Here is a 19,373-nt window from a genome sequence, read left to right as displayed (position 1 = left end):
CCCAATATCTGTAGGATTCTCTGATACCTTCTCTAGAAGATGTATTTTCAATAGAATTTGCTCTGTTTGTCTTCTGTGATCCTTGACTCCATTGTAGGAAGATGATGGTGCTTTTCTAGCTACCATCTTTCTTAACGAGATGCTGTAGGTCAGAGGCAAAGTCCTTTTCCCTATATATTTTCCTTTACAAATATCCCATTCTGGTTAAATTCCCTTTGTCCCTGAGTGCTGACGTCTTGTGTGTGTTTATTTTTTTCTCCACTTCCTTCAGGGACTTGCAGGAATGTGTCTATTTTCAGTGGGGAAAGGCACCATTGAAACAAGTGTCATGTTTACCCTGTGACTCTTGTTTCTGGAAAAAAAGAAGAATTTCCAAGGAGAACTGGGATGTCATTAGGGGAATCCGCTTGATCTGTCCCTATAGTTTTCATATTTTCTTATTCTCTGGGGGTATTTGTTACTCCAGTCAGAATTGGGGATTGACATAGCTATTTGTTATTCTTAGCTACTTTTGAGAGAAGCCAGAAGTGGTGGTTTCCATTAGTCATTTCCCATGTTGACCATATAAAGGCCATGGCAAGGCACGATGCTGGCCCTCAGCCTGCTGCCAGTGTCCAGGAATCAGGGTGGAGGACTCTCACCACAGACTGTACATTAAGGGGAATTCCTTTTCATGGGTGAAGGTTCACATTTTTCCTCTGGGGCTTGGGAATCATCCTGTTCTCTCATGCAGAGCTCAAACTATGCTAGGCAGCTTCCTCAGTCTTACCATACCCAAGGCTCCCAGAACTGAGACTTTGCTCAGCTACTGAACTGCAACAGCGATGGCTTGGTGTTAGGGGTAGCACCAGGCTGGGTGTATGGAGTAGAAGAATCAGCATGCATATAACAAAAAATTTATAGTGTCTTACAGAGTAAGACTGATACAAAGCTTAAAAAATTTTTCTTTTTTTTTTTTTATTATTATTATTTTGTTCTGATTGTTTGAGTTTCACACAACTGTGGTTATTTCTGTTTTCCTTTCTTCTGTTGCTTTTCAGTTTTGCCAGCAGCCGTCATTCTTGTGGCATTCCTGGTACGAGGGGAAGGGCAGGCAGTAAAGGCAGCCTAAAGGCTGCTTGTGAAAGTCTTCCAGGCCAGGTTTGCAGACAAACTGGCATAAGGGTTAGATGAATATTCAGATGCTTTATGTCTGTGAGCCTAATGATCAGTGCTGTGTAATTGAATCACAAGCTGTATGGAACACCCATCTGAGCAAAGACTTTATTTGCTCTTGAGATTTCAATCCAAAGCATGTCCTAAGGTAATAATGGTGTTAATAATAGTTAACATATATATATATAATATGTTAACAGAGATGGTCTCTCTGAAACAGAATATGATGCCCATGGTAGAAGGAATACTGTCTCAAGGTGAATCATGGTGCTTAGCTGCAGCCCTTTGGTGATTTGTGAGCCTGTTGTACTTAGCTACCTCTGCAGAGATCCAGAGGGCTCTTATTCTTTCCCTTTCCCTGCTGTAAGCCTGTGCTGTTGCAGTTTAAGGATGGGTATCAAGCCCTTTGCTATGCTGAAAGGTAAGCACATGGGGCAGCAGAATAACATAAAGCTGAGCCGCAAAGGGTGGCTTCTGTCCTGGAGCACAGTTCGCTGCTGTCACTGCTATCCAGCACCATGCAAAGAACGATTCCTTGCTGTGTGTGTTCCACAGAAACTCGAAGGAAATTTCAAGAAATACATATAAAACTGAGGAGCTCACCAAAAGAATCCCATGCTTTAATAGATAATAATTCTTAGTGCATAAGAAGGGAAGAAAATTAAATGAGGAATCACCATCAATCCACTGGAGTCCAACCTACCATGATTCTCCTGCCTTACTGCCCTTCCAGATCTCTCGTTCTTGTTTTTTTTTCATTTTGCTCTAATGTATTCTTTCTAATCCCTTGTAAGGACATTATTTATCTGTAACTGTGGCTTGCTTAACAACTGAGAGCTGCAGCAACTGGTAGGTTTGCCATTTTTCTAGGCTTTAAGTGAAGCAGAAGGAATGCCAATCCCTCTTGTAGAAGTGGAAGCAAGCAGCATAATGCCTTCGTAGTTGTTAAGCAGTCACAAATCAACCCCCTGTGCTTTCAGTGCATTGGCTGTTCTGAAATTTCTCCAAGCAGGATGATGCGGCTCCAGGCCTGGGTCTGTTGTCTGTCCCTGCAGCATGGTCAGCCAACCGAGTGATGTGGAGGCCTTTCTGCTCCCTGCAAGCATGAGAAAAATTAATAATATGCTGGTCCATTATGCTAATGGCAGCTTCAGGTGTTTGCTTCTGGAAATCAGACTCATATAGGACATCAGAGTTTGTTGATGTCGTATAACCGGCCAACTTCTGCTGTGGACAAAACCCCTCTTGTACTTGGTGCTGTATGAACTCAAAAGAGATGTCCCCTGCTCCAAAGCATTTACAGTTCCAGTGCTTTGTAATCCTATTGTTAACAAAAATATAGTGCATCATGCCTTAGAACTGTGTAACAAAATGTTCATGAAGCAGAAACCAAGATGCACTGAGACAAACGGAGCCCCCTTGAACATCATACGTCTGTCTGAAACACTTGACCTACTTTGTACAAACGACCTTCAAGGATATTGTCGTGGATATAAATTTGAAGGGGTAGGGAAAAAGGATGGCCTTTTTTGTTTGCTTGCTTTCTGTATCTGAAATCATTTTGCAAGCAGTTTTACATCTGAGCTTTTGCGTCTCACCCTCCTGATGCCCATTGAAGAAAAGCATTGGCATTGTGCTTTTATGCATGAAGCATCTTTTAAAGTCTGTTGCCATATAAACTGTGATTCCCATTCATGTGCACTCTGTCTATAAGCATGTAAGACGTGCTTGTTTTCTTGTTTTCATAAAAGTAATTCACAACTTCCACTTTATCACATTTTTCCTGGCTATCATTTGCTTTGTCTCCTTATGTTTACAAGTCATTGTGACAAATAGTTTTGCACTGTTTTTTTGTGTTGAGTAGGCCTGGGGATTTCAAAATTGCTGAAAGAAGTGTGCTGCTCATTTGCCTTGGAGAAGCTACATGGGTGAATCACATTCCCATCTCTCTTTTTCCACAGACCTCATATATCAAGTTAGGGTTTGCACTGAGCTGCTTCTGAAGAGGCACAGCCTCCATTTTCATCTCGCATAGACAAAGCAAAACACCCCAAATAAGAAAAGAAAAAGGTAATTTAGAAATATTTCTACTCAGATGTTTTTGGTTAAAAGAATTTAAATAAAGGGTGCGGTGGGGAGGGAAGACTCACTGGTGGTCACCACAGTCTTCTGAAGAGAAGAAAAACACAAGCTCCTGACTATTTCTTTCATTTCAAAAAGGGTTTTTGGCCTTAAATCACTTTGTTTGTCACTCCAAAGCTTTGTAAAAAGCTCTGACTGTTTTCCAGAGGATGTGTTAAGACCAGAAAACTGAAACTTGAGGCTCTTGAGAGGAATCTGTAGATGAGAAACTCAGAAGTATCCATTAAGAATCATAGGTGCTCTACTTCGTTTAATTAAAGATAGTACTTAGAATGAGTGAATTGGCTGTGTGAAATCTTTTATCTGTCATGTTTTTGTAAAGAAATGAGACAATTTAAAGGCATGCTAATCTTTCCCATTATTCTGAAGCTAAGCTTTCAATAAGAAAAACTGCCTTTCAAATGCAAGTGTCATAGTTAACACCTCTTTATAAAAGATAAATGATAATGGAAGAGGAAAACAATTACCATAGTACTTTCAACCATGACGAAAGGCTTTGTGGATGAAGTGGAGGTTCTTAGTGAAAGATCATAACAGACGATGCATCATAAAACAAACAACCAAGAATGAGGAAAAGCTAAACTTAACAATTTTTTTCCCTTTCATTTTCATTTCACTTGACTTATTTTCCTGTTGCAGTCAAAATTGATGCTTCTGGTGGAATCAGCATGTTTGTGACACACCATATCTTCTGGTATCAGAAATGCACTTTTTCAAAGAGATTTAAGAACCCACTGGAGCTCTGGATCACCCTGTGAAGGATCTTCTTTCTCCCCGTTGCTTCTAAGGCAGGGAAGCTTTCTCAGGGCAAGGCGGGTGTGATACCTCTGTTGTGCCCTGCTTTGCGATGGTAGAGCTGATATTTTTGAGTCACCCATTGGGGATTTTGGCAAGACTTGGCCATAAAAATACCTTAGACCCACTTGATGTTTCCAGTCTTTACATCTTTCATTCTGTTATCTCAGCCTGCAGCTGGTGATGGCAAGGGTGAGTCAGAAGGGCAGATCCAACAAAGTACTCTGGTGTATGATTTCTTTTAAAGAGTAAATATCAATGTCTTCAAAACATAGGAAATAAGGATGATGTGGTCAAAGCAGTGAAGCCCAGTGCTTCAGATTCAGATGGTGGGGCTGTCACAGCATCCTTCTTTGACCTTGGGATGTCCCTCACTTGCTGTGCATGCTGGTTAAGAGCTGTGTTTTCTGAGGACCTTGAGAGAGTTTGGAGGGGCCTGGTGAGACGTTTCAAACTGTAACAAAGCACGTGATTGTTTGCCTGCAGACTTCCTCAACCTCTCCAGATTTCTGGACAGATGGGTAATTTATGGAAGTTGGTCTCTGCCTTGAAATAGAGGAGTTTGGGAACTAGAGTGTGTCTGAGGCTGGTGCTTCCATCCCGGGGAGAGATGGAAGCACGGCAGCCCAGGCTGCCTCTGGTCAGGCCTGAAGGCCACACAGGGCCTGGACTCATGGTTTGCACAAGGTCCATCATCTTCAGCTGAGGTCAAGGAGTGCTCTTTGGACAGCAGCAGATCACGTTAGCTTGAATACGCTCAGCTGCTTGGGGCCCTGGGATGCAAAGTGTGGTTCCCAGATAAGCAGGCTGTAGGCTGCCCGTGAGGGATTCGAAGCCTGTGCAGGTCCCAGGACAGCTGCTGCTGTGGCTGCTCATTAGCTGCGGTCATAGGTAGTGCCTTCTTCTGTCCCTTAAGCTCCCACAAGAATCCTATCTTTAGTTTGTGCAAATTGAGAGGTACAATACAAATAAATTAACTGATTATGCAAATGCATAAACAGTTGTGATTTTCTCTGACATTTTCTCAGTGCAATTAGATGGAATGACTAGCATGAAGGAATATTGCTTAGTACTTGTAGGCGGGTGAGATCTGACCAATAATGCATTACTAAGATAATGCTTTCTTATCTCATACGTATGCTGGGAAGATTGATTAGTCTTTGCCTGCAATGTGCTGGAAAGTGTTATTTGCCATAAATGCTAAGTATTACACTTACGGAGGCATCTGTGACTCAGTTCTTCATATAGGTTTAAATAAGTAAAAGCCTATGGCATTAAGAACAACAAAATCAAAAATCACACGGGCTTACTGAACTACAAATTTGTAGTTGACACATTTGATTAGTCAAAGTTCAAGTAATTATAAGCAGTAGCTGGAAAAGATCCTAAAACTTCAAAAGAAGTCTGAGATTTGGAACTCTGCAGTGCTGAGGACCTTTAGGATTATATCAGAATGTGTGTTTTTCCTCCCCTTTCTTTGCTTTTTTATTGATTAATATTTTGGCTTTTATCTGACCTCCTCCTATCTGGCCTTCAGATGCACCGGGTATCTGAAACCATGTGAACGTGAAAGGTTTCTAAGGGACCCAAAACAACGAGCAGTAGGTATCTGCAGAAACTCGTATGTCATCCCACATACAGAGCTCACATTTGGAGGAGGGTTGTGTTACATCCCTTCCCAGCATCATTAGCCTAGAGAATGAATGGGACAGGCTCAGAAGAAGGCACGTGGTTTTCTTTGTTTAATGAAGCTTTGCTGAACATAGAAATGCCTCTAGGAACATGTCTTAGGTGACAGAGGCTGGTAAAGATGCCTTATCATCAGTCTCCTCATGGGACTCCCTGTGTAGCTAGGCTGAGATTTGCAAAGAGAGCAGCTGAGCTGGGTGGCCAAACTTCTTTGCAGATTCCATGCTTGCCGGGAAGTATCTTGTCCTCTGAGATACTGAGCAGCTGGAAAAGGCTACATCCATGTGGTGGTTCTAACACGTGTATGTAGCAGGCACTGCTTGCTGCTCTGTGGACTTCAGCACTTCTCTGCCTCCCAGTTTCCATCCTTTGTGAACATACCAAACAGTTAAGATCTAGTGAATTGTTTTTCTATTTTAATTCCATCGATGAATTGACAAACAGCAGATTCTCCTCCCTTTCTCGTGAGTTTTCCAAGTGAAGAGATAAGCTCAGCATCCTAATGTGCTATTGATCTGAGCCCTCTGGAATTTGAATTTACTTGACTTTGTAGAGTTTGCACAGGTAGGATATCTGAACATCGGATGCCTGCCAAGCTAGAGGCTGGCCTGTTAGATCTGGCTAACTCATAATTAATTGAGCTGTTAATGTGAGTATTTGATAAGAACACCTGGGGGTGTTTGGCACAAAAGGTGCTGGAGATGTGGAGTCTGACAGATGGATGCTCTCCAAATGTAAATCAGGTAGGTCTTAAACAATGATTTATAGCTGGGGAGAGCGGAATGTAAGGTGATGTGATATTTTCCAAGTGAAGCAGTCTGGTCTTTCTTAAGATCAAGATACAGGATAGCAATGATCTGAGTTGTCTATTAACAGCCTTCATTTCAGCTGGGATAGGCTTTTGTGTTTTGTTTCTTTGCTCAGTCTCCCTAAGCAGTTTGCCATGACAAACCACATAATAGTACAGTTGACGGAGGCAACAAATAGAGCAGTAATAATGCATGTAATACCTCTGTATTGATCTTGGGGTACACTTTTACTTGCTAGCAAACTTCACACCCCAGGAAAATTGACTGCAAGCCCAGAAGGGTTTAATCTCTAGTGACAGGTAGAGAGAATATGAAAAGCTCTTATTCTTCCCAAGTTGCATCTACAGAGATCATCAGTCAGGCACTATTAGGATTTTTATAGCAGCTGTAGTGATGTGTGTTGCAGCACGTTCCTGTGTTAAGCAGGCCAGTTTGCAGCACCTCTCTTCTGTAGCATGACAAATAGAACTAGAGGGAGAGGATCAGCTTTCATTTAAGGGATGTGCATCACCAGTGAGGCTAAAGCGTGCAGAGGCTGGAAACGAATGGCATGGTATGTTTGCCTGGTTGCCTCCTCATTCTGCTAATGAAACAGCTTCCCAACTGCATATGCTTTTTTGGTTATTGCTTACTGCTTTTGGAGTGAACATCCACCGTGGGAGTGGACACAAACAGTGCTGTGTTATCGCAAACTTCCTTCTTCTTTCAAAGCCTGGACTTGCCATTGCTGAGTCCTCATCATCCTGGGCTGCTCTAGCTTAATTTGGCAAAAGTCAGAGCTGAATCTGGCCCTTGAACCCAAGCATGTGCTTTATGAAAAGAGAGAACAACTGACAACCCCTTCTCAGTCTGACTTACTATGTGGGTGGAGGGGAATATACAGCAAAAACTTATTATCTTTTTATTACATCATTCCCAAATATTTTTAACCTCAGTTGTACTAGGATTGTACCCAGAGCTGATTGAAACACCTGTTTTAACACATTCTTGGCTTGTTTTGCTCCTCAGACTGGAAAATTCCTCAGGGGAATGAATGCATTACTTGAGGAGGAGGGTGTAGGAAACAGAGGTTGTGCAACAAGCGCTGAGCACCACATTCCTTCTCTGCACAGTGCGTTACACATATAGCTGTATGCGAAGGCTTACCGCAGGTCAGTGTTAATGCTAGAAGTTTTACCATTTGCTTTCTGACCAAACTCTTCAGACGCTGAACCACCAGAAACATCTACCTGCTGGGTAAACTCTCTACCTTTGTGTCTGCTTGCTGTTGAAGTTAAACCAGTGGCTGCCCATTCTGGATTGACTTTGGGCAATCACTGTTCAGGGAGGATCTGAACTAACCACTGTGCCATTGGGAAGAATGTGTTAAAGTTGAGTTTTTCTGCCAATTTCTTCTCAATCCCTTTTGTGTGTTCTGTCTGCATCACCAAAGACATCAAATTCCACGATGAGGACTATTCTTATTCCACAGGCAATTGTTAAACATACTCACTGTCAGATGCACTGCTTTATGCTAAGTGACATAGTAAAGGACTTGGTTTGGGGGTTTAATCATGTTCATATTCAAGGCATAGCAATTTTTTATTCACTTGTGAATAATAGACTGACTCTATCTTATCACAGGAAAAAATGCTGTTTCAATAGAAGATGAAATGTAGTACTGTAGAATAGCTTAGGTTGGCTGTGAGGGGGAGCATCAGAAGGCTTCTGGTCCAGCCCCTCACTCACAGCAGGGCTAAGCTTGGGGTTAGGTGGGATTGCTCAGGACCTCATACCACTGTGGTCTGAGTGTCTTTAAGATGGAGACTGTGTAGTCCCTTTGGCTAATCTGCTCTAGTACTCACCCACTCTTTTATTTACTATCTTAGAGGTCCTCTGCTGCCTTTGCTCCAGTTTGTCAATACCCCCTTTTTACTGACCTTGGGTTTCCCTTAGTGTATATTTGTGCCTGCATTCCATTTTTAGGTTAATATAACTGTCTTAAGGCTCTCTCCTGTACTTTCTATTTTGCTGAAATGAATTGTAGCAGTACTCTGATTATTTGAGCCTGTCTCTTGCTTTATGCAGAAGTTGGAAGTGGAAATAATGAGTATAAAGGTACTCGAACAAGCCGGTCATTCTCAGAACTCAGTGCAAGCATCGCAGTGAAGCCAGGAGCTTGCAGAAGTACTCTGAGCATTTGAATGTATCCAAACATCGTGTTCAGACTTTCTTGTCAAATTCTTATACTCAGTATCCCAAGTATGTCTTAATCAGATCAGAGCTATGCTGTACAGTTGACCATCTTCTTATTTCCTCAGGCCCAAATGAAGTCAGTAGCTATGTATCCTTCTCAAAGACAATTGGGGAAAAAATTAAAATATGGAAATCATTCAGACAAGGATGGAAAATATTTTCAATTTCTTAAGTAGCTGTGACAGCTTTCACGAGTGCTCACTTTTGTCTGAATGCCCTTGTTCTTCTCTTTACCTTTCAAGTCTCATTGTTTCCCCTCCCAGAACTGTATCGTCATCAGAAGCGCAGATACTTTTGGGGTATGTGTATTGGTGAGGTGGGAAGGCATCTGTCTTCTACCCAGGACATGCCATTTTGTTCTTTCATCTTGTTTCTTCCTGTAACACCAATGCTGCAGAATCCTGGAGCTTTTTTCGTTGCTCCTCATCCACCTCCCACCCTTGGGATGTGGTGTGTTTGTCACTAAGCTGCTCTCAGGGGTTAAGGTCTGGAGCAGTCTTGCTGATGCTGGGTTCCCCAGCAGATAAAGGACTTGCATACGGGGTGTAAATGTTGTGATGCCCTGATCTGTGAGTGTGCACTGCTACCCCAAGAGGTCAGTCTGGTGTGCGTGGCTCTGGGCACAGCCTGGCCAACATTGCAGCATAGGCGACCCACATCCCACGGGTACGTTAAACAACACTTGCAAGCTCCCCACCAGCAATCTGTGGGGTCTCTGCATGGCAGCCACCCCCGACACACAACTGGCAGGATCCTACTGAAACTGTAGTACAAAACTCCCTTTAGACTTGATTTAGGGACCTGAATCAAACTTCTATCTGTATAACCTTTTTTCTGGCTTTGCTTGTGAAGAGTGGTAGAAGGTGCTGTTATCTTTGGAAGTGACTTTGGTTGTGTGGAATTGTCTGTTAGGAGCTGAAATACAACTGTCTCTTATTTTAGCTGGAGGCATTTCGTATAAAAGCTCCTTTAACTTGTAGCTGTATTGTAAATTTAATTTTGGGGGTTTTAATATTAAAGTCTGCCCAGCATTTAGTATTAGTGAGAGTGAAATGACGTGAATGTGAAATGGAGGAGTTTAAATATTCAAAGGGCAGTAAATGAATTAGGCTTCATTCTCCCATTGAAGGAACCGTTCTCTGTGTTCCTCTGCAGCATTTATGCCACACATACATTATGGCTTCAGACTGAGGATACATAATGCATTCAGGCGCTATTTCCACTTTCTCCTTTTTTCAGTTCAGTGTCTTGCATAGCTAAAAATCAATTTGTTATTACATGAATTGCTGCAGGACATAAAGCTGTCTATGTAACTAGCCCAATTAATATTTTTGCACAGTATTTTAATCAAACATAATAGCCAGGCTGTTAAATATGACTACTCATCAGTATTTTCCAATGGGCCTTATTTTTTTTGTGAATAAATTGTTATTGCAATCCATCCTCGTGACATTCCACTACTTCCATAAAGAAATGAAGTGTACTCAGCAGCAGCTGAGAAAGACTGGGAGGTTGAGATGGTGGAGGCTGCCTTAGTGTATTCAGTGAACAAACTAGGCCTTGGTGGTAAGATGTTCTGAAGCTGTCTGTGAGCATTTCAGTTCTATTTCACTGGCCTTGTTATAGAAGTTTGCTAGATCTCTGGTTTTAGTCACTTAAAATCCATTTGAAGCATGGTTTGCTCCTTGCAGGACCACGATGGAGGTACCTGGGCTCTCCCTGTTCTGTAGTTCACTCTAATTTACTCCAGTTTTCTGCGGTGTTCAGAGGGACATGATCCATGTGGAGGCTGTGGCAAAGCAAAACACTCAAGCTCTCAGGCCTTTCCATTTCTCCCTGTCTCTTCTCACCGCTGAGATCAGGGCTGAGTTTACCCAGGCATAAATCTCCTGGTTCTGTGCAAGCAGAGAATTACGAAGAGGTTGTTGTACCAAGTCAGCTATTTTCTTTCCCTGGTGGAGCAGGGAGGCTCAGTAATACATTCTATAAAAATAATGCTTGTACATTTTATTTTGCACTCTCCTGCAAAATAAAATGCGGTTGGAAAATACAGTCTTTGGGAAGTGATCTCTTCTATCTCAAAGCAAAGAGAGAATGGGGCCAAGGGTTCTACCAGGGGGTGTAGCACACTGTGATAGTGCTGTCAGTCTGCTTGAAACAATGGCACAGCTGAATGTAGAAATAAGTTCCTGGACATTATCACAGTAACACTTTGCACTTTTGCTACCAACTTTCAGTCACTGTCTCAAATATCTTGACTGCTTTCTGGATGTGCTAAATCGCCAGGCATGTCTGTATGTGTGGGCAGTGGTAAATTAAAGAAATGTGCCAGAGAAAGCCTTGGTAGCCCCAAAGCCTGATGATGTGCTGCTGTTTTAACCTAAGTGACTGTCTTGACCAGCTTTGTTACTGTTGTTTATCATTAAAGTCAAGCAAATATTAGGCTAAGTTTTAAATATTTGTGTGTTGTTATTTGTGTGCATGCAGATGTTCATGTACGGGAGGCTTTTATCATTCCTTTTACCTACAGCTTCCAGGCAGTCCTGTGGCATTGGCTAAATATGGACTTGAAGGATTTCTGTGTTGCAAGTCTTTCTTCTATTCTTACTTCTCTTTTCTGTGTTCTATCCTTATTTCTAGTATTTTTGGACTAGAGGAAAGGAAGAGGTGTAAGGATTTGAAAAAGAGGGGGGGGGGGGGGGGGGAGGGAAGACAGGAGGAGAGGAAGGAACTTGTATCCAACCTAGCAACTTCATAAAAAGAAAAATCTAGTTCAACCAAGTTCTCAATTTATCCAGTGCCTCAACTTTCCATCCAAAAACAAAGCCAGTTTTGACTTTCAGGAGATTTGGGGTTGCTGTACTGAACCTTGAATGAAAAAAATAAAATCTGTATTCTGTTAAGGCATACCTTTCTTGTCACAAAGACCTTCTACTGAGAAGTTTTTGAATGAGAAACCATAGAATGGTGAAGTATTCACCTGCTTCAGCACCCTCACCTCCTGCCTGGAAGTTCCCCAGTCCATGCATTGATCACTTGTACTCTGGGTGAGCTCTTCAAACTCTTGCTGCTCCTCACATCCTCCAGGTATAGATCTTGCATTAATTAAAATAAGTGGCCCTTTTACTTTCTCCAGAAGTCCCGTCACTGTGCAAATGCAGCCTGAGGGATATTTCTTTTCCTCTCCCAGCAAAGATTGCATAAGGATTGCTAGCACGTGGATCCAGTGCGTGGTGTGCAGCAGCCAAATAATCATGGATTTAAGAGTCCCTCAGCACTCATTCACACGCCAGACTGTAACCGCTCTGATTTTCCCCTTTCAGCAGCTGCAATACCCAGGCACAATGGGGTGAGTTAAGGTTAAGGATGTCGTTTCAGCTTTAACTTGGAATGTCCTAGCTTTGATGGCCCCAAGCCAAATCCTTAACATTATTTTAATGTCGTTTTTCTTCTTCATTTTATGTTTGCATACATTTAAAAACAGAGCAGGGGTTACTTATGTCACAGCTGTGCATACTTTCTAAGGCCAATGGATAAATACAGGCTTTATACTCCAAGAGGAAACTTTTCGTAGGACCCAAAATACAAGTTGGTTGAGAGCTTGGTTGGTGGATGTGATTGGCAGCTGGTGCAAATAGCTCACTTTCTGCCCTGATTTTGATGGAATGGGGCTGGTTTATCACTGCTGAGGATCTGGCCCTCTGTTCTTCTCGAAACTCAGAACATTTTCCTGGCTACTTGATGTATATTTTTGTTTGCATAGAATTATCTCTCTTCCCACCCATTTCCCCTTCCTGTCTTTCCAGATTTAGGGTTTCATTATGCACAGACTGAATCTATTTTTCTGACTTTTTTTTTCTAAAGAAAAAATATTTATTTGTATGCCAAGCAAGTGCTGCATGTTTTGCAGTGATACCCAAGTGGCTGGGTTGAAATCTCAGCAGAGTGAAGTTCTTCAATTTGCTTACTGGAATCTTCCCCAGCAGCTCAACTAATTCTTCCTTTTCTGATCAGAATTAATGATGTGTTAAACAATGCTTTAGTCTATTTTTCTGGTATTTAAGCATTGAACCAGTATCTCCAACATGATGCTTCAAAGTACAATAATGTTTTAGGAGGACCTTTCAGGCAAATGTTTGGGCATTTTAAAAAGGAACATAAACTTTTTTTTCTCAGCTTTTTTCCCTTCAAGTCAAAACTTTCAAATTTTTCTTTTCCTTTGAACAAAGTTTTTTGAAAATCTGGAAGCCATCTTTTCTACCAAAAGAATGTGGCATTCTGGTGGAGGAAGATCAAAAGAGACCAACAAATACAACTTATAATTCTAAATGTGTAGTTGTAACTGCAAAAATGAACGATAGCAAGGCTGGTTGAGACTAGTGTGTTCTGTACCTGGATCAAAATTCAGAGATCAGTGGAAAGTTTCCCACTGACCTTAATAAGCTTCAGGTCAAGCTTCAGGCTTGTAAGATGAAATTTATTTCTTTGGCATCCCTCTATACACTGGGAAGCCATCTCATAAGCTTAGAAGCTCAGCAACAGCACATCTCCCCCCGTATTGTGACTCGCTCTGGTTTCCTGCAGATCCCTCCAGAGCAGCGGAAGGTTTGAACACGATGTTCATTTACAGATGCACAGCGCAAGTTCCACTCCGGCGCTCCTACGTGTGGTTCCTGTCCTCCGGGGCCATAGGGAGATGAAACATTCATGTCTTCATGGCCCCCAAGCTCAGCTAGCTGCAGCAGTGGATTTTTTATGCAGTCACGCTATCCCTGTCATGCCCAGGCTTTTCAGGTGAGCACTAATGCTCAACCCAAAGACGTAATTGCAGCATTTATGGTCAAAGTAATACTGATTTGACTCTCCCGGCAGATGGATTTCAAAAGCATTCTCCTTTGTGTCAGTGCTAGTACAGCAGTTGCTGTGTTCCTAGGTGGAAAAAAAAAATAAAAATGGTTGCACGCTCAGTTCTTTAGAAATCTGTATTCTTATTAAATATACATATTTGGTATTTCTGAATGCAAGAAAGGGAAGAAGAGAGAACACAGCAGCAAGAGGGAGGGAAATCCTACTCTGAGCATCGTGCAGGTTTGTTCTTTCTGGATGTTTTGCTCAAATTCTTCCTCAGCCATGAGCAAAGAACTGAGTGAGGCACGTCATCCTGCCTGCGAGCTGCCATCCCTACCACGTGTGACTTGGTGCCAAACCTGGCAGTCTGCTGAGTCAAAGAGGGTTTGAGGTAAGGCTCCAAGGGGCAGGTCCCTGCTTTGTTAGGAAGAAGCAGAGACATTCTGTATCTTGTCAGGCTTAGTGCTTTTGCAGTTTTTTCCCCTGTTGCCCGACCTGCTGCATCTTGCTGGAATGTGTCAGGCCCCTTGCATTTGCAGCTTGGCACTGCAGTGTGTGGTTAGTTAAAATATTTGTTTCCCATGCAAGCTTGCTCTGCAATTCTCTGTTTTACTTTAAAATGTGACCATCTCCTCCATTTTAATGCTGGTTATCCACTGATGGACCAGAGCAGACCCAGCCTGGTTCCCAGCACCTTGCATCGCTGCTGCTCCGATGCTCCAGGGCCTTCCCGAGCTGAGCAGCAGTCAGCACAGGAGCTTCTCCACGCGCTTTGTTGTAAAATGCACCAAAACGTAGAAGCCATTTTGAGTGCCAGACTGTGCTGAGCTGTATGGGGTCTGTGTGTGATGTGAAACTTTATTCTGGAGGATCCTGAGCTGAGGGTCAGACCCTGGCAAGCCAATCAAAACCTCACTGCTTTTTAATGCATGTAATTGTTGTGTATGGGGCTCCACTTCATCACCCGGTCGTTCCTGTCTTTCTAAGAGTCTGAGCTTTCCATGTCCTCACCCAGCAAATTGCTTCAGAGGTGTGTTAGAGCTGGACACAGGTTCTTGTTACTTCCAAGAACACATGCACATCGTGCCTGTCCTTGAAGGTTAATCCTTGTCTTCCATGTGCCCCTTCTGTATATAGGGTGGCGTCTGTCAGCAGGGACCACAGGTTGTGTGGGGATCTGCGTGTGGCACCTGCAACAAAACCCAAGGAGGAGTCAGAGCACGTAAAAGCAAAACAATCCAAAATAAGCATCACAAGACCGTTGCAGAATTTTGCACTTTCATTTCAAGGAGTTGAGGTTGTAATTCTTCTTCCCAATGGAAGAATTAAATGGTGTCAACAATTTTCCACAAAATAAAAAAGCTGTGTTTGGAAAAGCACTTTATTTCCCCAGAAGAAAGCTATTTATTCTGAAAAACAATTTCAGCCATCTCTGGTATGATGTGAGCTTCACTCTGCAATAACCTATAGTAACCTGAGTATACAGGGAACTGAAAATAAAAATAATTATTCTTTCTTCCTCGAGATAGTGCATGTTTGCTGAAAAATAAGCAGAGGGCTGTTAGGCAGGTGCAGGCAACAAGGACGTTAGTTGAGTGCCATCCCTGCAGCAGGGGTGTTTACATGACCCTCGGAGGGTGCAAATTGTTAGTTTTGCTCTTTTGTGAGCCTTGCTCTTTCGCCTGCATGAAAAAGCCATCAGTGATGTGAGAATGCTGCTTTTGAATAGTGGGATCCAGCATCAACGTTTGTGTAAACCCTAATTTAGGAGGCAACTTATGCCGAGTGACTTTTTCCATGGCACACGGCTTGTGGGGGTGGGAACGAACATGTCTCAGACACCGTCTGGTGAAATTCTTGCTTCTCTTAGGCAAGAGAAATTCATCCTAATTGACTGAATCCCACAGCAATTCTGTCTGAAGCAGCTCCACTTCTGATGGACACAATTTCAGCTGTTAGAAATCGAAGCGATAGCTAAAAGCTCAAAACGGTGGCTGAAAGGAAAACTAAAAGCAGGAATTACTGGGCTTAAACTAATACCCTGTAGCAGAGAACAGGAGCAGAGCTGCATTTTCTTTGGGACAGACGAGTTTCACTCGGGTAGCTTTCAGAGCAAAGGTGGCTTCTGGTAGGTGGCTGCACAGGCATCACTCCTGTCCTCAGGTGAACTAAACAGTACCGTCTGAAACAAAACCAGCCTTGGTTTTGCTTTGTTTTCTTAGCTCAATGACACGAGGGTCACACTGCGGGTACTGCAAGCAGGTCGCTGCACTATAGGGTGATCAGGCGTAGTTCTCAGAGGATGCTGAACTGCGTCAGGAATAAAGTCTGAGCCTGAAGAAATGTTAGGAAAGAATAACGTACTTCTTCACATTTTCAAATTATTATTCTCTTCAGCAGTAGTAAACAGATGGTATACTTTGGCAGCATGTATTTTTTTTTAGTGGGGGAAAAGTACCAATTGTATGCGGAACTAGTCAAGTCAACTCTTCACAGAGTGTCTCTGGTCAGATTTATGGGTATAGGGAGAGTGCTTGACTTGATGAATAAATAGCACCAGCAAGCTTGCCGTCATTGTAATCCTGATCAAAGCCCCCAGGTTGTCCAGGAGAGGCAGATGGACTCACCCAGAGCTCCATCCGCTTGCATCAGTGACTGAAATGTGTCAGAGTCAGAAGTTCAGGGGAGAAAGAAAGAAATGACTCACTGCTTCTTTGACTAACAATAAAGTCATTCAGCTGAAGTGGAGACAAGTCATATCTGATACCATATTTTTATATCCTTTTTGCTTATTATAATTTATTTTCTTCAGATTGATATTGCACAGAGAAATATGATGCATTGTTCTGAAATTAAATTTGAATCTGTATCAAGGCAATTTAATCCCGCTTGGAGTTGGTGCATAAAGGAGCGAACGTAACCTTTGGTAATTCCCTTGGTCATAGTTGGCTTTTTCTCGTGCACAACAATTTAAAACAAAATCACTTTCTCTAATGAGAGACTATAAATTATTACTTTAATGAGACGCATGACGTTTGAAGAGCTGAATTCCCACATTCCTCTTATCTGTAAGCCTGGGTACCTCGAGGGATGGGGAAAGAGCCACGGTGCTGAATTTCTGTGTTATAACATCGCTTAGTATTAAGATGATTATTACAATATCATTAAGTCCCAGCTGGGAATCTGGACTTTGGTATGTTGACTATTGTTTCCATCTAGTGCAAGAGAGCCTTAAAATGCTTAGAAGTGAAACAAGAACTGGGAGGGGAACTTGGACCTGCCCAAAACCAAAGAGCAATGCAGTGACATAGTTTCTCAGAGTTTCTCCTACACTGCTCCTACAAGTGCACTGCTTTGTGTCTCAGTAACTTATTTTTCATAGAGATCCTGGCATCTATGTTCCCTCTTGCAAAAACACTATTTGGGGAGGATTATTTATGTATTTCCCTGGATAACTTGCATGTTGTATTGTGGTATAAGCAAGTCAAGGCTCAAAAAGCCAAAAGCATCACAGTAAAGTTGGTTCCGATCTCTAGCACATGCTACAGTAGCTCTGCGAGGTGAAACTCTGTGGTTGGGGACAAATCCTGGGGAGAGGTGAGGGGTAGTGGGAGTCCAGTGTGGATTTAGGAATTGGTGAAGTGGATAATCCAGCATAGCCTTTGGTCAGTTATCTCATGGTTAGTGTCTGTAATGCCAAAAAAAATCCACTTTCTGCAATCAAATGTGTTTAGTGTGTGCTTCCAGGTGTTGGCAGCTCTGGTGCCTGGTTCCCAGCAGTGGCAAATGCTCCGTGCCCTCATGTAGGGGTTGTGTGGCCTCAGGCTCCATGTCACGGCTGATGTTTCTGCCTCTTCTAGAGCCACCAGGAGCTTATCTTCTCTTGACTTTGCCCTGTACATGTGCGTGAGTGAGCTGGAGGAAAGCTCTTGGGTGTCTGCAGGCCACTGCAGTGCCAGCATGGCATAATCCCTCTGTGGCTTACCTGGCTTGGCTGTGGAGTGCCCTCACCCGTGCAGCTGTCCAGAGCAGCTTTCCTTTCAGGTGTTTTTGGAAGCCAGCTCAGAGAGGTCCTGATCAGGAGGACAGAGTTTGTGTCTGGTGGGATGCGGCTGTGGTGCCGTTACCAGCAGTGAGACGAGCACAAAGATTGACTAAAGGTCATTACGTGGCTGATCTGTGAAGAAATACAGATTTGTGGCCAAAGGGGCTTGTGTATCTATAAGGAACCATGACTGTGGCACAAGTGTATATTTGAATGCACGTTTGCATACCAAATATGTAGCACTCAAGATATTGATCGTGCAATTCCATACTGACTATCCCAATATATTCTTTCATGACATTTGTAAAATCAGTCCTAAGTAATGCGATAAGTGTGCAGAATATGATTGCTAGGTTATTCTTTCTTGAAGAAAGGCAGTTTTTCATTTGTTCTCAATAGGTTCTCCAGTCGCTGGTATGATACTGAAACAATTTAATGCATTAGCATATTTATAAACCTGCATGTGTTCTCGCGGACAATTTCTGGTTTGAGCTAAATGTATTTCTGGTCCTTCACCTCTGCCGAGACTAGCCCAAGGCAGAGCTGCCTCAGCAGACTTTATGCATGTGTCGTCTTTTCAGAAGATGTGTTCTTTGTGATGCGGACTTTCATTTATTATGTATTTATACAGTACTTAGCATCGTGGAAATCCTGATCTGATTGATTTCTAGCACTTGGGCAAAAGAAATGTTATGTAATAACAATCATTGTCCCTTGTTGCCTTTCAGGCACTTCAAAATTTAAGTAGACTAGATTCTTAAAAGAGGGTTAATATGAAAATTAAGTAGAGTTGCTCTGCATAGAGAACTGGTGTTTCTCAAATGCTTTGAAAACTGTAAAATGATCTGTGAGTAGCCAACAAAAATGTATGGTAACAATGGCCAAATCAAACAGCGATTCAGGACCTGAATTAAAGGTCATAAAAACCCTGTATGCATTAATCACGAAGCTCTGGAATTGGTATCAGTAGCAGCTGATAGCTGTTGAACAGACATTTTAGCTTAATTTTAAACATTAACAAACATTTATTAAACTTTAACTTCATAAGTACTCTATAGCTAAAAAGCTATAATAATGGCTAGGCTGGATGGAAGTACAGGCTATTAGTGCTTATTCTTTTGTTAGATGTATCACCAGGGGACTCAGATTGCTGTGAAAACAAGTTTTAGGAAACCATATTTTCAATATTTCAAAGAGCTATATATCTTGCAGTGGGGGCTTCGGTATACCAGACTCTCAGATACTTGTGAGAAAGTTAAACTTTCAAACTAGAACTACAGTTATCTAAATGATGTCTACACTAAGGTTATATCAGGACATTTTCGTTTTGACCTAATCCAGCTCTCACAAAATTCTTCATGGGCAAGATCTACATGGCAGCTGCTCAGAATGGATGGCTTAGTGACTAATTTGGTTCCTGACTCTAAATCTGTGAAAAATCCAAGGGAAATGCCAAAAAAATGAGAGTCAAACATGTCAAGTGTTTACATTTATGAATCTGCTGAAAATACAATTCTGTTTTTGCAGACACTGAACATTTTTCTCTGCAAAAATATAAACCTAACTTCTTCTTTACTTGGCAAATTAACCTTTCTGCAGATATTCATTTTATTCATCTCCTACTCATTGTCATTAAACATCAAGATAAAGCAAAA

At 42.2% G+C, this 19,373-nt stretch overlaps 1 protein-coding gene across 3 annotated transcripts in view; it reads left to right on the top strand.

Annotated features, from left to right (window-relative positions):
• The window catches only part of PAPPA (pappalysin 1), a 361,581-nt gene that overhangs the window by 57,906 nt on the left and 284,302 nt on the right, over nt 1-19,373 (top strand). The window contains exon 1 of one of the 3 annotated variants that reach the window (XM_084494332.1): nt 3,137-3,225. The exons of the other annotated variants lie outside the window; for them this stretch is intronic. The gene's annotated coding sequence lies outside the window, so the exon portion shown is untranslated. Of the gene's footprint in view, nt 1-3,136; nt 3,226-19,373 lie in introns of those variants that run through there. 3 annotated transcript variants of the gene reach the window in all.

The sequence above is a fragment of the Aythya ferina genome (assembly GCF_964211825.1).
Source record: "Aythya ferina genome assembly, chromosome: 20".
In the NCBI taxonomy this organism is placed as follows: domain Eukaryota; kingdom Metazoa; phylum Chordata; class Aves; order Anseriformes; family Anatidae; genus Aythya; species Aythya ferina.
The sequence above is the reverse complement of the archived record's forward strand: the minus strand, read 5'-3'. Positions and strand labels throughout refer to the sequence as shown.